Source organism: Mirounga leonina, unplaced genomic scaffold (genome assembly GCF_011800145.1).
Source record: "Mirounga leonina isolate KUSES-001 unplaced genomic scaffold, KU_Mleo_1.0 Mir_154, whole genome shotgun sequence".
In the NCBI taxonomy this organism is placed as follows: Eukaryota; Metazoa; Chordata; class Mammalia; order Carnivora; family Phocidae; genus Mirounga; species Mirounga leonina.
This window is the reverse complement of record NW_023270389.1, coordinates 61,167,514-61,183,599: the sequence shown is the minus strand read 5'-3', so window position 1 is coordinate 61,183,599 and position 16,086 is coordinate 61,167,514.

The following is a 16,086-nucleotide window of genomic DNA, read 5'->3' as shown; positions in this document are numbered from 1 at the left end:
AGTTTTATTGCAACTTTGGCCTTTGCTCAGTAGGCAGGAGTTGGTTGAAGGCTTACCTGTATGGGCTCAGTTATGGATGCCTGCCTCTAAATTCTTACAGATGGATGCAAGACCACTAAGACTGGGGAAATTAAAAGTGGGAGGAAAGCACTGGGCCCCTGAACACAAGGAAATATTGCTCCTGAGTGGGCGAGGGTGTCTCTTAGGGAAACACTGACCATCTTCCCTGGGCCTCTTGATTTAGCTCAGAGTTGTCCCTCCTTACCTTCCATTGGTACAAATTGGTGGAGGCTATGCTGGGAGATAGTTTTGTCCTGTACTCTCGAGTGAGAACATTGTCCAGATAATAAACTAACCTGATCCACATGATTTTTTTCCTTTAAGCCAGCTTCATGACAAAACACCTTTGTTTCCCGGAACTTGAGTTATTCTCATTTTTTATCTCCTTTGTTGTTTCATAGTCATTCTTAGCTTTTACGAATTCTTACTTTTAAAAATCATGTTTAATGATTCCCCATTTTAGAGTGATGGAAAGAATTTAGGCTTTGGAAATCATCTGAGTTCCAAAGCCACTGCCACTAACATCAAGGTGCCTTTGGAGAAATGGTTTGGGGATTTCCTCATGGGTGAAAATTGGAGATCATGAGCCCCCTTTTCAGAATGTTTGTGCAAGTTTGGGGAGATTATGGACATGAAAATTCCAGGTACATTGTTGGCTCTGGGAAAGTGCTAATTTCCCTCACCTTCTTCATCGATATTCTAATATTCACACTGCAGAAACAATCTTTGACCTTGGTATCTATCCAGGAAGCATGTACCAGGCTTGCTGTTTTTGTAAATCGTGTTTGATAGGAATACAGCTGTCCCCATCCATTTCCCATGTCGATGGCTGCCTTCACTCTACAAAACAAAGTTGAATAGTTGCACCCCAGATTATTTGGGGCTCACAAGGCCTGAAATATTTACCCTTTGGCCCTTTTCAGAAAACGTCTGCAGATCACTGGGTTAGAGCAATGCTAGGGCCAAAAGGAACCTGGCTTAGTAGCCGAGTTATTACCAATATATTTCCCTTGTCTACCTGCGCTTTCTTCAACTTGTCCTTAGTATAAGTACACCTCCCTACATCCATATGTTGAGCAATTCTGCTTTTCTTTTCTCTTCTTTACTCAGGAAAATTAGAACTATTTTTAGATGGATATTTATATAGCAACTTCTTGTAAATAAAAATTGTCAAAAGGTATTTATAACACAGGTAATATTCAGAATCTATTTCCTCCTCAAAGAGGTAAGGTTTTTTGTTTTTTTAAGATTTTATTTATTTGTGAGAGACAGAAGGAGAGACAGAGAGCATGAGAGGGAGGAGGGTCAGAGGGAGAAGCAGACTCCCTGCTGAGCAGGGAGCCCGATGCGGGACTCGATCCCGGGACTCCAGGATCATGACCTGAGCCAAAGGCAGTCGCTTAACCAACTGAGCCACCCAGGCACCCCCAAAGAGGTAAGTTTTAATAAGTGATCCCAAGTAGCACTTGCAGAAACATCAGTGGAGGTGGATTTCTGGATGGTGTGGCTGCAGATGAAGAAGATCCTCTGAGGATGGGATATTATAAATTTGTATGAATATTTTTCCCAACAGTGTAGAGATTTCATCTCACAGTAAGTTACTTTACTACAATTTACCACAAGGAACTGAGTCTGAAGGAAAAGGGGCCTTGGGAGCTGCCAGTCTTTCCTTTGCCCCAATATTAGTTTCCCTACCTGAGTTACTCCTGTGTCCTCTCTATTTAGCATAATTTTTTAAAGATTTATTTATTTATTTGAGAGAGAGAGAGCACACAGGAGGGAAGGGAAGAGGGAGAGAGAGAATCTCAAGCAGACTCACTGCTGAGCCCAGAGCCCCACGTGGGGCTCAATCTCATGACTCTGAGATCATGACCTGAGCCAAAACCAAGAGTTGGAGGATTAACTGACTAAGGCACCAGGCGTGCCCCTGTTTTTAATTTTTTTAAGATGTACAAGGTGATGATTTAATGTATGTATACATTATGAGATGATGACCACAGTCAAGTTTATTAGCATATCCACCACCTTGCCTAGTAACGGCTTGTATGGGTGTGGTCAGAACACTTGAGATCTACTCCCAGCAACTTTCAAGTATACAATACAGTATTATTAACTAGAGGCACCATGCTTACATTAAATCCCAGAATCAATTCATCTTAGAACTCAAAGGTTGTACCATTCAACCAACATATCTCCCTATTTCCCGCACCTCCAAGTCCTGACAAGCTCTTTTGTACTCTCTGGTTCTATGAGTTTGATTTTTTAAAAATTCCACACATGAGTGAGATCCTACAGTACATGTCTTTCTGTGACTGCCTCATTTCACTTAAGCAGAATATCCTCTGGGTTCATCTATATTATCACAAATGGAAGGATTTTCTTCTTTTTTATGGCTAATAAATAGACCATTATATATAATATATATATTTGTGTATATACATTATATATGTGTGTGTGTGTGTGTGTGTGTGTGTGTATATATATATATATATATATATCACATTTTGTTTTTACATTTATCCATCAATAGACACATAGGTTGTACACAGCGAAGGAAACAAACAACAAAATGAAAAGTCAGTCTATGGAATAGCAGAAAACATTTGCAAACTATATATCTGGTAAAGGTTAATATCCAAAACGTTAAAGGAACTCATACAACTCAGGAGGAAAAAAAAATCTGATAAAAATTTGGCAAAGGATTTGAATAGACATTTTCCCAAAGAAGACACACAAATAGCCAATAAGCACACGAAAAGGTGCTCAATACCACTAATCATCAGGGAAATGTAAATCAAACCCATAATAAGATATTACCCCAAACCCCAAATCAAACCCATAATAAGATATTACCCCACACCTGTTAGGATGTCTATCATCAAAAACATAAGAGATAACAAATGTTGGCAAGGATATGGAGAGAAGGGAAGCCCTGTGCCCTGTTGGTGCAGCCATATGAAAAACGATATGGAGATTCTTCAAAAAAATTAGAAATAGAATTTATGATCCAGTAATCCCACTTCGGGGTATGTATCCAAAGGAAATGAAATCAGGATCTCAAAGAGATATGTACACTCTCATGTTCATTGCAGCATCATTCACAACAGCCCAAATCAGTAAGGTATCTCAGAGAACACCTCGTCCAACCTCCCACACATCATCGTGACCACCTCTCTGTAAATAATCCCAGATTCAGAGCCCATGAACTCCTAAGCCAGTCTGCTCTACTGCAGGGCAAGCCTCATTATTCATTATCGCATTTGGAGCAAGCTTTATTGTTTTTATAGGCTCCGTTACTGTGCAAGCTTAGTGTCATTTTGTCCTCACCATGATCTTGTGAGGAAAGCACTGTGGGAATGACTTTGTCCATCTAGTAAGTGTTGATTGCAGGAACCCTGAACTATCGACTCCAAAACCAGCATCCTGAGCCTCACCCTGCTCTCATTCTAGACTACATTCCCCTGCCTTCTCTATTCTAGACTGCATTCCCCGCCTTCTCCCTTCTTACTTTGGATGAACTGTGTTCTGCTCCAAGCCAACCCTTCCATCTGGGCATTAGATCCCCTTCTCCCTCACTCACTCAAGGACATCATTCCAGCTAATCACCCCTTTCCATCCTGCTTTACCAATTTTTTATCCCTCTGTACTGGAGTATGGCATACAAATATGCTACTCTGTATGTAATCTTTAAAAAATTCCTCACTAGGCCCGATATCATGCTCCAGCTACTTCGTCACTTCCTTGCTGTCTTCTCCTCAAGACTTCAACAACTGTTGACACTCACTGCCCCTGATAGGGGCACCTGGGTGGCTCAGTCTGATCTCAGGGTCATGAGATTGAGCCCCACATCAGGATCCTCACTCAGCATGGAATCTGCTTGTCCCTCTCCCTCTGCTCCTCCTTTGCTCACATTCACGTGCGCTCTCTCAAATAAATAAGTAAATAATCTTTTTTTTTTTAAGTGCCAGTATAATGCACATAAAGACAATGTTTTCGGTCAAATGTATTTACCTATATAGACCAAACAAGATATGGAATATTTCCATCGCTCCCCAGAATTCTCTTGTTCTCCTTTCCAGTTACTCTTTCCTGTCCTAGAGGTATCTACAATTCTACTTTCTTTTACCATCCATTCCTTCCATCAATTATTGAATTTCATATGTAAGAAATGACATGTTATGAACTCTTTGGTGTCTGGCTTCTTCGCTCAAAACAGTGTGTTTGAGATTCATCCTCACTGTTGCATGAATCAGTAATATACAACTTTTTTTTGCTGAGTATTATTTCACAAATTTTTTATCCCTGCTCCTACTGATGGATATATGAATTTCTTCCCAGTTTTTCACCATTGTGAATAAAACTTTTGTGAAAATTTGTGTACACAACTTTTTGTGGACATATGTTTTCATTTATCTTGAAGACATATACCTCATAGTGCACCTACCTGATCACAGACTAGGAACACGTTTGATTCTATCAGAAACTGTCAAACCATTATCCAAAGTGGTTGTAAAATTTTATATGCCCACCAGAAATGCATACATTACCAGTTTATTTTTAAAAATAAATTCAGTATTGTATAGGCGCATAAATGATAAATAATTGTCCTTTTAATCTGCGTTTCCCTGATTCCTAATGATATTAAGCATCTTTTATGTGCCTATGGGCCATTTATATGTCTTCTTTTGTGAAGTATCTGTTAAATCTTTTGCTGATTTTTAAAAAATTGAGTTTGTCTTATTATTGAATTATATTAGTTTTCCAGTGCTGCATAACAAATTACCATAAATTACTTACTCACTTTACAAATTATCATTATTTGTTACTTCTTTAGTGGCTTAAAGAGCATACAGTTATTATTTCTCAGTTTCTGTGCATCCGGAGCCCGGGCATGGCTTGGCTGTGTTTCCTGCCAGGGTCTCATAAGGGTGCAGTCAAGGTAATGCCAGGGGCTGGTTTCTCATCAGGAACATGGTGTCCTCTTCCAAGTTCAGTCAGGCTATTGGCAGATTTCAGTTCTTTGTGGTTGTAGGACTGAGTCTCTCCGTTCCTAGAGGCTCCTCTGTCTACAGGCCATTCACAGCATGACAGCTTGTTTCTTCAAAGCCATGGTCTCTCCTGCTTTGAGTCTCTTTTGAGAAGTTCACCACATAGGATATTCTCCCTGATTATTGGGATGGCTGGGTGGCTCAGTCAGTTGAGCATCCAACTTTGGTTTCAGCTCTGGTGATGACCTCAGGCTCTTTGAGTTGGAGCCCCACCTCAGGGAGTCTGCTGGAGATTCACTCTCTCTGCCCCTCCCCTCACTTGCATGAGGGGTGCGCTCTCTCTCTCAAAATAAATAAATCTTTTAAAATAGTCAACTGATTATTGGTTGTAATTACATCTCCAAAATCTTTTACCTTTGCCATGTCCCGTAACCTAATTACAGCAGTAGCATCCATCGTATTCACAGAGCCTGCCCACATACAAGGGGAGAGGATTATAGTTGGCATATGCACCAGGGAATGGGAATTGTGGGGACCATATTATAATTACACCAAATAATTCTAAAAAAATAGACACTAGATATAAGTCTTTGGTCAGATATAATTATTGAAATTATGTTTTCTCAAACTGTGGTTTCAGTATTTTCTTAATAATGGCTTTTGATGAACAAAGGTTTTTAATTTTAATAAAGAGTAATTCATCAAAATTCTCCTTTTATGGTTAGTGATTTTTATCCTTTGTCTAAGAAATACCTGTCTTCCCATGTGCTGTGACTATAATCTCCTGTTTTTTTGAGATGCTATATAGTTTTAGTTTTCATATTTGTATTCAGGTCTATAATTCATCTTAGATTCTTTGTGTGCATGTAAAATGTGAGGTAGGGTCTTTTTATGTCCCCCACCCCATATAGACATTCAATCATTCCAGTACAATTTATTAAGAAGATGATTTTTATTTTTCCATGGAATTACCTTGATGCCTTTGCCAAAACTCAGTCTTGGGATCCTTTATTTTATTCCACTGATCTGTGTGTCAATTCCAATGTCAATGGCACATTCTCTTGATTAGGGTAACGTCAGTGTAAATCTTGAAATTAGACCGTGTAAATCCTCCAACAAAGTTCACCCCTTGAAGGATTTTTTTGACAGTATCCCACCCTGCTCCAAGTTTTCTCAGGAGCATTAGAGGGGGTCTATGGAGAGGAAGGTGCGCATGGTGCAGATTTTTCTTGTGTCTGTGGCTCCCAAGTGTTCTATGGTCTCACAAGCCTGCACTTGACCCTCGTCCTTTATTACAAATGTTCTTGCCCACTTGTATGGTGCCCACTGTCTTTTCCTCCTATACAGATGCTGTGCTGGCTCCCTTCTTGTCTTCAAGAAGACAGGGGACATTCTTTTCTTCTATTTCAGACTGTCTGACTTCCCTGTGTCCACAGCTCTGGAGGGTTCGATGAAAATTAAGATCACGTAGTAGTTTATCCAGCTCTTTCTTGTTAGAGTGAGAGCAATGCACACATGGTCCATAGTGATGACTTCTCTTTCATTCCTATATTGTTAATTATTCCTGATATGGTAACCTTGACATTCATGTTTTCTACTATTTCTTGATACGTCCTGCAGAGGTTTCTCAATTGTGTTAATTTTTTCGAAGAAACAAAGTTCAGTGTTGTTGATTTTCCTCTGTTGCTTGTATGTTCTTTGTCTTACTGATTTCTACTCTTTATCATTTCTTTCCTTGTACTTACATCAAGTGAAATTTATTTTTTCTTTTTAGCTTCTTAGCATGAAAGTTTAGATCATAGAATTTGAATCTTTTTCCTTTCCTGGTATAAACATTTATGGTTATAGTTTTCTAAAGACTGCTTTAGCTTAAACTCAACAAAACTTAATGTTTGGTTTTTATTATCATTCATTTATAAATAGTTTCTATGTTCCCTTATTATTTCTTCTTTGACTCATAAATGGTTTATTTATTTTTTTTAAGATTTTATTTATTTATTTGACGGAAAGAGAGAGAGCACAAGCAGGGGGAGCGAGCAGCAGGGAGAGGGAGAAACAGGCTCCCACGGAGCAGAAAGCCTGATGTAGGGGCTTGATCCCAGGACCCTGGGATCATGACCTGAGCCGAAGGCAGACGCTTGACTGACTAAGCCACCTAGGTGCCCCTCATAAATAGTTTAGAAGTGTGTTCTTATTTTCCAAATATTTAGAGGCTTTCCAGATATATTTTTGTTATTTATTTCTAACTTAATTTTCTTTTAGTTCAAGAACATATTTTGAAATGTGGCACCTGGGTGGCTGACTCTTGGTTTCAGCTCAGGTCACGATCTCAGGGTCCTGGGATTGAGCCCTGCATTGGGCTCCCTGCTCAGCAGAGAGTCTGCTTGAGCATTCTCTCTCTCCCTCTTCCTGTGTCCCTTTCCCTGCTCATGTGCTTTCTCTCTCTCAGTAAATAAATAGTTCTTTAAAAAAAGAACATACTTTGAAAGATTTCAGTCACTTGAAATTTATTAAGACTTGCTTTTATGACCCAGAATATGGTCTCTACTGGTGAATGATCCATGTGCACTTGAAAATAATATGTATTCTGCAGTTGTTTAGTATATTATATTTATGTCAATTGAGTTACATTTATCGATGGTAGTGTTCAAATCTGCTGTGTCTTTACTGGTGTTTTTGCCACATTTTGCTCCCACCCCCTTCTCCTACTTCCCTTTCCTTTTGCTCTCCCTCCCCCATGTCCCCATCCTCCTTTTTTTGCCTACTTGTTTTGAGAGATGAATGTTAAAGTCGCCAACTATAATCATGGCTTTGTCTATTTTCAGTTATGCCAGTCTTTGCTTCTTGTATTTGGAGCTCTGTTCTTAGTGACGTAAACATTTAGAATTGTGATATTATCCTGATAAATTGACCTTTTTATCATTATGAAATCTTTCTTTGCCTCTGATAACTTTGCCTGCCTTGTATTAATATTATCACATCAGCTTTCCTATGATTAGAGATTACAGGTAGGTCTTTCACATCCTTCTATTTTTACCTGCCCGTGCTTTCACATGTAAAGTACATTTTCTGTAAATAGCATCTAGTTGTTCTTACTTTTGGTAAATCCATTCTGACATTCTGCCTTTTAATTGTATTATTTAGTTCATCCACATTTAATGTTCTATTGATGTGGTGAGGCTTAACTCTACCACTCACTCCTTGTTTGTATGTTTGTTTTAATCTTGTTTATTTCCAAGAGAATGCAATCCCTTTCTTTCATCTGACAGTTAAATTGAGGGAGCAGTCACTCAAATTCCTCCTAGAGTTGCTTTCGGCTGTGGATGTGCCTCTAGTTTAGTTCAATGGAAGGCATCTATGTTAGCTCAATCTCCACCCTCCCAAATGCTACCAGTGCATTTTTAATGCTGTCAGTATGTGAGCTGGGGAGAGGACTGGACAACAATTTCAGATAGTTTCTGCTCACCTTTGGATTCAACCCCAGCAAGACCCCCTGGACAAAGCAACAGGAGCATGCCCTGTGCCATGTGACTCCTCTCTGCTTTGTAGGACCTCTCCAAGCACACTTTCTCCCCAAGATTCAGGAGGCAGGGATGGGCCGGGGGTTGTCAGTCTAAGCAACTGTTTTGTTTGTAAGTTTATTTTGTTTTGCTTTGCATTTGTGACACACGTACAGATCCCAGTGTGCCCCACCAGCCTACTCTGTAGTTTAAGGCCTGCCTGACTTCTTCCCTCTGATAAGTTTCTCCCCTTATGGTAGACGGGGGCTCCTGTTTGCCCAGACCAGGTATGGAGGCTGCCAGGGCCTTCTGGCCTTTGAATAACCGTTTCTCTTGGGAAGTCAGGTCCCCAGGGCCCTCTTGCCTCAGTAGTATTTTGCTTGTCCCATGTGAAAATAGGACTCTTATTTTCCCTCAGGTTTTTCTTGATGTCAGGGAATGAAGGTCTTTCATGTCTTCTGCATTGGAACTGGGACCTCCCTCATACTTTTAGTCTTTCTTGAACACATTCCAATTAGGCTTTATTTCATTCTGAATACTTAGCTGAAACATCTTTTGTCAAGGTCAACAATGACCTCCATTTTGCAAAACCCAGTGGTCAATTCTTAGCCCACATATTATTTTATTTGTTTGACACTATGACACTGTTGATCACATAGCTCTTCAAACACTTCGCTTGGCTCCTGGAACATGACTGTCTGTTGATTCTCCTCATCTCCATGACTACTTTTTGTGTGTGCACATTTCTCCCAATCCTCCCTGCTTCTAATTAGTGGAGTGCCCCAACATCACACCTCTCTGTTCTATTCATGTCCCCTCCCTCAGTGATATCATCCAGGCTCATGATTATAAATGGCACTTTTCTACTGAGGGCTCCTTGATTTGTATTTAGAGCCCAAAATTGTCCCTGAACTCCAGACTTCTATATCCAACAACCTAAATAATATTATTCTCTGATATATAATTTGCATCCCAAATAGCATATTCAAAATAAAACTTCTACTTATTCCTCCAAAATCCACTTTTTCCGCATTCTCTCCCTAAAAGTTACTCAGGTCAAAAATCCTCTAATTCATTTTGACTCTACTCTTTCTCTAATAACTGACATACAATCCACAGGCAAATCCTGTCTATTTACCTTCAAATTATACACAGAATTCAAACACCAACTTCTTTGGTATCACCTAGTTCAAGCCTCCCCCACCAGGTACATTTGTTACAAGTGATGAACTTGCACTAACACATCATTATCACCATATTTTATTTGGGAGAGGGGCAGGTAAGATACCTTTATCCATTAGAGCCTTTAGAATATTAATCATACTTGTTTTAAATCACTGGTCTGAGAATTCCTGCCATTCTGGTTCAGGTGCTTGCTCTGTCTCTTCAAATTGTGTTGTTTGCCTTGTAATATGTCTTGTAATTTTTCCTTGATCACTGAACATGATGTACTGGGTAGAAAGAGCTGCTGTAAATAAACTTTAGTAATATGGTGATGACCTGTGAGGAGAAGGGAAGTAATCTATAGTCCTATGATTAGGTGTTAGTCTTTTAGTGACCTTTTGCCTCTGGATTATGAACTTCACAGCGTTTATCCATCTTTTTGTCTCTATGTATGTGGGACAAGATGGCTAGAGTGGGGTGGAGTTAAGTACTGCCCTTCTCCACCTCAGGTAGGTTCTGATAACATCCCAGCAGGTTAGCCTCCAGTTAATTAATTTGCCCCATGGGCAGGATTTGTGAAAAAGAACTGAGTGCTCTGACATACTTCAAAGTGGTTCTTTCCCCACCCCCTCAACCTCTCAGAAGCAAGAGGAAACTTTTCTGTGATATTTACTGTGGGATCCTAGCTCCTGGAGGGAAATCTCACAATGCTGTAGGGGCATCCCTATGACTGGGTCCCCCTAAAGTTTTTAACTCTCAGACCTGCTTCCAGCAATTTGTCAATTACGGTTCAGACTCCCTACCCCCACCCCCCAACTCCCAGGCACTGGTTCCTGAAGCAATTCCACTCTTGCACCTCTGCTCCAGGAAGCCATGACTCTATATTCACCTGTCTCTCCAATCTTGGGCACAGTGGTTTGCTCTGTATCCTTCTTCTCTTAAGGATCCAAGAAGAATTGTTGATTTTTCAATCTATTTAGCTTTTTACTTGTTGTTAGGACAGAGTGGTGCCTTCCAACCTCCTTACATGTGGAACTGGAAGCTCCTTCAAGTCTTTGATTAAATACCACTTTACTAGACCAACCTTTCCTGACTAATCTATGTAAATAATAACACTTCCTACAATCCTCACTCACTCTGACTTTCCCCTTCCTGCTTTACTGTTCTCCCAGCCCTGATCTCTTTGTGACATAGGATAATATTACTTAATCCTTTGTTTATTGTCTTTCTTTCCCTCCCGGGAAGTATGCTCAGTTATGGCAAGAATTTCGTCTGCTGTGTTCACCACTGTATCACCAGTGTCTAGAACATGCTGACATAGAGCAGGGGCTCAAAAAACATTTACTTCATGAATGCGTGTACTGGAGTCCCACTAGGATCTCTTCACTATTGCTATTATATTGTGACTCGGTCTCTCATTTATCCACTCTAAGTGCTAAAAAACTTTGGGATGCAATGGCATCGCATTTCTCCATATTGTTCTCATTGACCTTACTTTCCATGAAGCTGGTGATTAAGATCTGAGGTAGAGACATGACTCATACCAAACCTGGCTAGCTAGATCTGCCCTTTGGCCTCCCTGCCACGTTGCCCCTAACTTTAGTGCCCCTCTAATCTAGTCTTTTGCATTACAGCTCTGCTTGCTTGGCCCCTTTCAGTCCTTCACTTGAGCCTCTGTCTCAAGCTAGATAGGCCCCAGGAGTAGCACAAAACCTTCTCAACAGACGCTGGGCCATCAATAGACTAATAGTCACATGCTGTTCTGGTATCTGTGCAAGTTCTATTGTAAAAATGTCCCTTCAAGTAATGCATAGCTAGGGACATGTATCAGAAATTAAAATAGAATGAAACTATTCCTTTGTTCTATAAAGTACTATGAAGATAAAAATAAATCTTATGAAATCTCATGAAATATGTACAATAAAAATTTCCAATATACAAACACTGTTATTGGCTCCCTTTCTACTTTCTCCAGAGTGAAGCAGGTGGCCACTAAGCTGGCAGTGGGAGACTTGGTCCTATTTCTGATTTTTTTTTTAAGATTTTATTTATTTATTTGAGAGAGAGAGAATGAGAGAGAGCATATGAGAGGGGTTAGGGTCAGAGGGAGAAGCAGACTCTCCGCCAAGCAGGGAGCCCGATGCAGGACTCGATCCAGGGACTCCAGGATCATGACCTGAGCCAAAGGCAGTCGCCTAACCAACTGAGCCACCCAGGCGCCCAGTCCTATTTCTGATTATGTCATTGATTAGCTATGTGACCTTAGATATGCCACTGCTACTCTCTCCGTGGCTCAGTCAAAATCCCCGGATTCATGTTAACTCTTTTATTTCTCCAATAATTTACATACAATCCACTAGCAAATCCTGTGTGTCTACCTTCAAATTATACCCAGGGTTGAAACACCAACTTCACTGGCATCACCCAAGTTCAAACCATTGTCCTCTCTACCCTAGGCTTTTGTTTTCTCTTGGCCAAGCTTAGATAACTCCTGATATCACATCCATCTCTAGGATTGATATGGATTTCTCTCTAGGAGTCTATGGATTTTGTGGATCTAAGGTTGCAGAGTTTTGACTCATTATCCCAAATAGTAGAACGTACATGTTTTTTTGCTACCAAAGAAAAAAATGGGTATGTGGCCAACTTCTATCCTAACAAGCAGGGGAGGAATTTGTACTTGCAATATGTTTTGGACATTCAGACCCAGGAGCCAGGATGGATGGAAATTGGTGAGGCCTGCTGCTTATACTTCTACAATGGCTGCTGCTTTTACATGGCTGACACCAAATGTACGGGCTTTTTCTACAGCCTCAGCCACTTTTCCAGCTCTCTGGACACCAGTGAGGTGTCCTACAAGTCACTTCAACTATGACACTAACTACCCAGAGTTAGCCCCAATTTCCACAGGTGTAAGCACTCTGTCCCACAAGATTGCTCTCACTTCAGATGCTAGTTACAAGTTATGGGTGCCCAGACCACCCCTGGTTCTGTCCAATTCAGCCACAAAGTCAAGGGTTCCCACAGTCCCACCCTTTCAGCTTCCACTATTTGCTAGAATGGCTCAGAGAACTCAGGAAAGCAATTTACTTATGGTTCGTGATTTATTGTAAAGACTACAACTCGGTAACAGATGAATGGGAAAGATGGATAAGCCAAGGTATGGTGAGGAAGAGGAGGCAAAGAGCTTCCATGCCCTCTCTGGGTGCTCCATCCTTTTGGCATGGGGATGCATTCACCAACCCTGAAGCTCTCTGAACATGGGGCTTTTTATAGAGATGCCATTACATAGGCAGGATGGATTAAACCATTGGCCATTAGTGATTAACTCCATCTTTATCCCCTCTCTCCTCCCTGGAGGCTGGGTATGGGGCTGATCCTATCTTGCTCTTTCTGGGGACCAACACAGTCCTGAGCTTTGTAGAAGCCCACAAACACCAGTCATCTCATTATCATAGAAAAGGAAGTTTTATTACTCCAAGAGATTTAAATTAGGAGTTGTGTGCCAAGAACAAGGGAAAAACCCCAGGATCCAAAACAAAAAAGCAAATATTTACTTTTTGTTACATCACACCACCAAATCCACAGCTTCTCCTTCCCTGGTACAAAGACTTCCTAGGTAGGCTCTTCAATTCAACCTGTTCTTTCAGACTTGACTGTCTGTGACAAAGTGGAGCCAAATTAAAATTTTAAAAGAATAATCACATTTAATGTCATATTTTTATAAGAAGCATGATTTTATTGATACAATATGAAGCCAAGAATTGGTAAAGGTGAGTTTCTCATAATCATAGGCAGAAACACAAACTCTTATTCTAATACATAGGTCAGATCTTGTGCCCTCAAAGCAGGCTGTAAAAGGTCTCAGAGTGGTATTTATTTGAGAGGTTAGCTGGCTTTATTGCTTACAGCTATTTTGGTTAAATGTCAATCAGAATAAATTAATTTATGCAATGCTAGCAAATTACCTCCAAAGCATAGTGTCTTATAACAACAAAAGTTTATTTCTAGTTCACATTTCAAATTCCTTGAGTCAGATGTTATCTCTACTCCTTGTCCTCTCATGTGGGGACCCAGACAGATCAACGACAGTTGCAAATGCTGACAGTCTCCATGGTGGAGGGAAAGAGCTCAGGATGGCCTTGGGCTCTGTCCTGGAATAAGATGCTCTGTCCTAGAACCACAGCACCCAATTCATTGTCCAAAACTAGTCACAGGGCCTCCCTCAACTAAATGGGCAAGGGAGGGCAGGGGGGAGTGTAGACAAGACGCTCAATCCTATCATATGTCCAGAAGGTAGAGAGCTGAAATATTTGATGAAGAGCATTAAGAAGTACCACGTATTGCAAGTACAGAAGCATAATGGCTTTTTATTGAGGTATAATTGACATAGAATATTATATTAGCTTCAGGTGTACAACACAATGATTCAATATTTGCATACATTGCAAAATAATCATCACAATGAGTCTAGTTAACATACATAGGTACAATTCTTTTTCCTATGGTGAGAACTTTCAAGATCTACTCTCTTAGCAACTTTTCAAATATGGAATACAGTATTATTAACTATAGTTACCATGCTGTACATTATACACCCAAGACTTATTTATCTTATAACTAGAACTTTGTATGTTTTGACCACCTTCATGGCAAGCATCAATCTGTTCTCTTATCTATGAGTTTGAATCTGGGTTTTTTGGTTTTGGATTTGTGGTGGTTTTTCTTTTTTTTTTTAGATTCTACATATAAGTGTGATCATATGGTATTTGTCTTACTCTGTCTGACTTATTTCACTTAGCATAATGCCTTCAAGGTCCATCTATGTTGTCACAAATGGCAAAATTTCATTCGTTTATATGGCTGAAAAATATCCCAGTATATGTGTGTGTGTGTGTGTGTGTGACATTTTCTTTAACCAGTCATCCATTGGTAGACACTTCAGTTATTTCTGTGTCTTGGACATTGTAAGTAATGTTGCAATAAACATAGCGTGCATATATCTCTTCGAGTCAATGTTTTATTTTCTTCAGCTAAATACCCAGAAATGGAATTGCTAGAATATATGGTAGTTCTATTTTTAATTTTTTAAAGGAACTTACATACTGTTTTCCACAGCAACTGGACTAATTTCCATTCCCACCAATAGTGCACAAGGATTTCTTTTCCTCCACATCTTTGCCAACACTTGTTATTCCTGTCTTTTTGACAATAGCCATTCTAGTAAACGTGAGGTAATATTTCACTGTGATTTTGATTTGCACTTTTCTGATGATTAGTGATGTTGGGCTCTTTTTGTGAAATGTCTTTTCAGATTCTTTGCCCATTTTTTAATTGGATTGTTTGGGGATTTTTTTGCTTTGAGTTGTATGAGTCCTTAGCATATTTTGGATATTAAACCCTTATCAGATATATGATTTGCAAATATTTTCTTCCATTCTGTAGGTTGCCTTTTCATTTTGTTCTTTCCTTCACTGTGCAGAGCTTTTTAGTTTAATGTAGCCCTACTTGTTTATTTTTGCCTTTGTTGCCTTTGCTAATGGTGTCAATCCAAAAAAATCATCACCAAGACCGATGTCAAGGACTTACCCCCTATGTTTTCTTCTAAAAACTATGGTTTCAGGTTCTACAGTCAAGTCTTTAATCTACTTTGAGTTAAATTTTCTATATGGTGTAAGATAGTGGTCCAGTTTCATTCTTTTTTGTTTGTGTATGTGTATGTATGTCCAGTTTTTCCAGCATCATTTATTGAAGAGATTGTCCTTTCCCTGTTGTATCTTCTTGGTTCCTTTGTCATAAATAGATCATACATGCATGGGCTTATTTCTGGGCTCTCTATTCTGTCCCATTGATCTATATGTCTGCTCTTATGGCAATATCATACTGTTTTGATTACTATAGCTGTGTGATACAGTTTAAAATGAGGGAGCATGATGTTTCCAGCTTTCTTCTTCTTTCTCAAGATTGCTTTGGCTATTTGGGGTCTTTTGTGTATCCACACAAATTTTAGTATTGATTGTTCTATTTCTGTAAAAACTGCCACTGGGATTTTGATAAGGATTGCATTGAATCTGTATATTTCTTTGGGTAATAAGGACATTTTAACAATCTTAATTTTTCTAATCCATGAGCATGGTATATCTTTCCATTTATTTGCCTCTTCAATGTCTTTCATCAGTGTATTATAGTTTTCAGTGTAAAAGCCCTTCAGTTCCTTGGAAAAAACATTTTTTGAAGGACCTAAAAAAACGAAAATGACTGGACCTCAGGAACCACTAGAACCAGAGAATAAAATGGCACTCTCTTCATCTCCTTCTCCCCTCTGTTTTGTGCATCACTTTCATTCTTATTTCTCTTCCCCATATTCTAGTTCT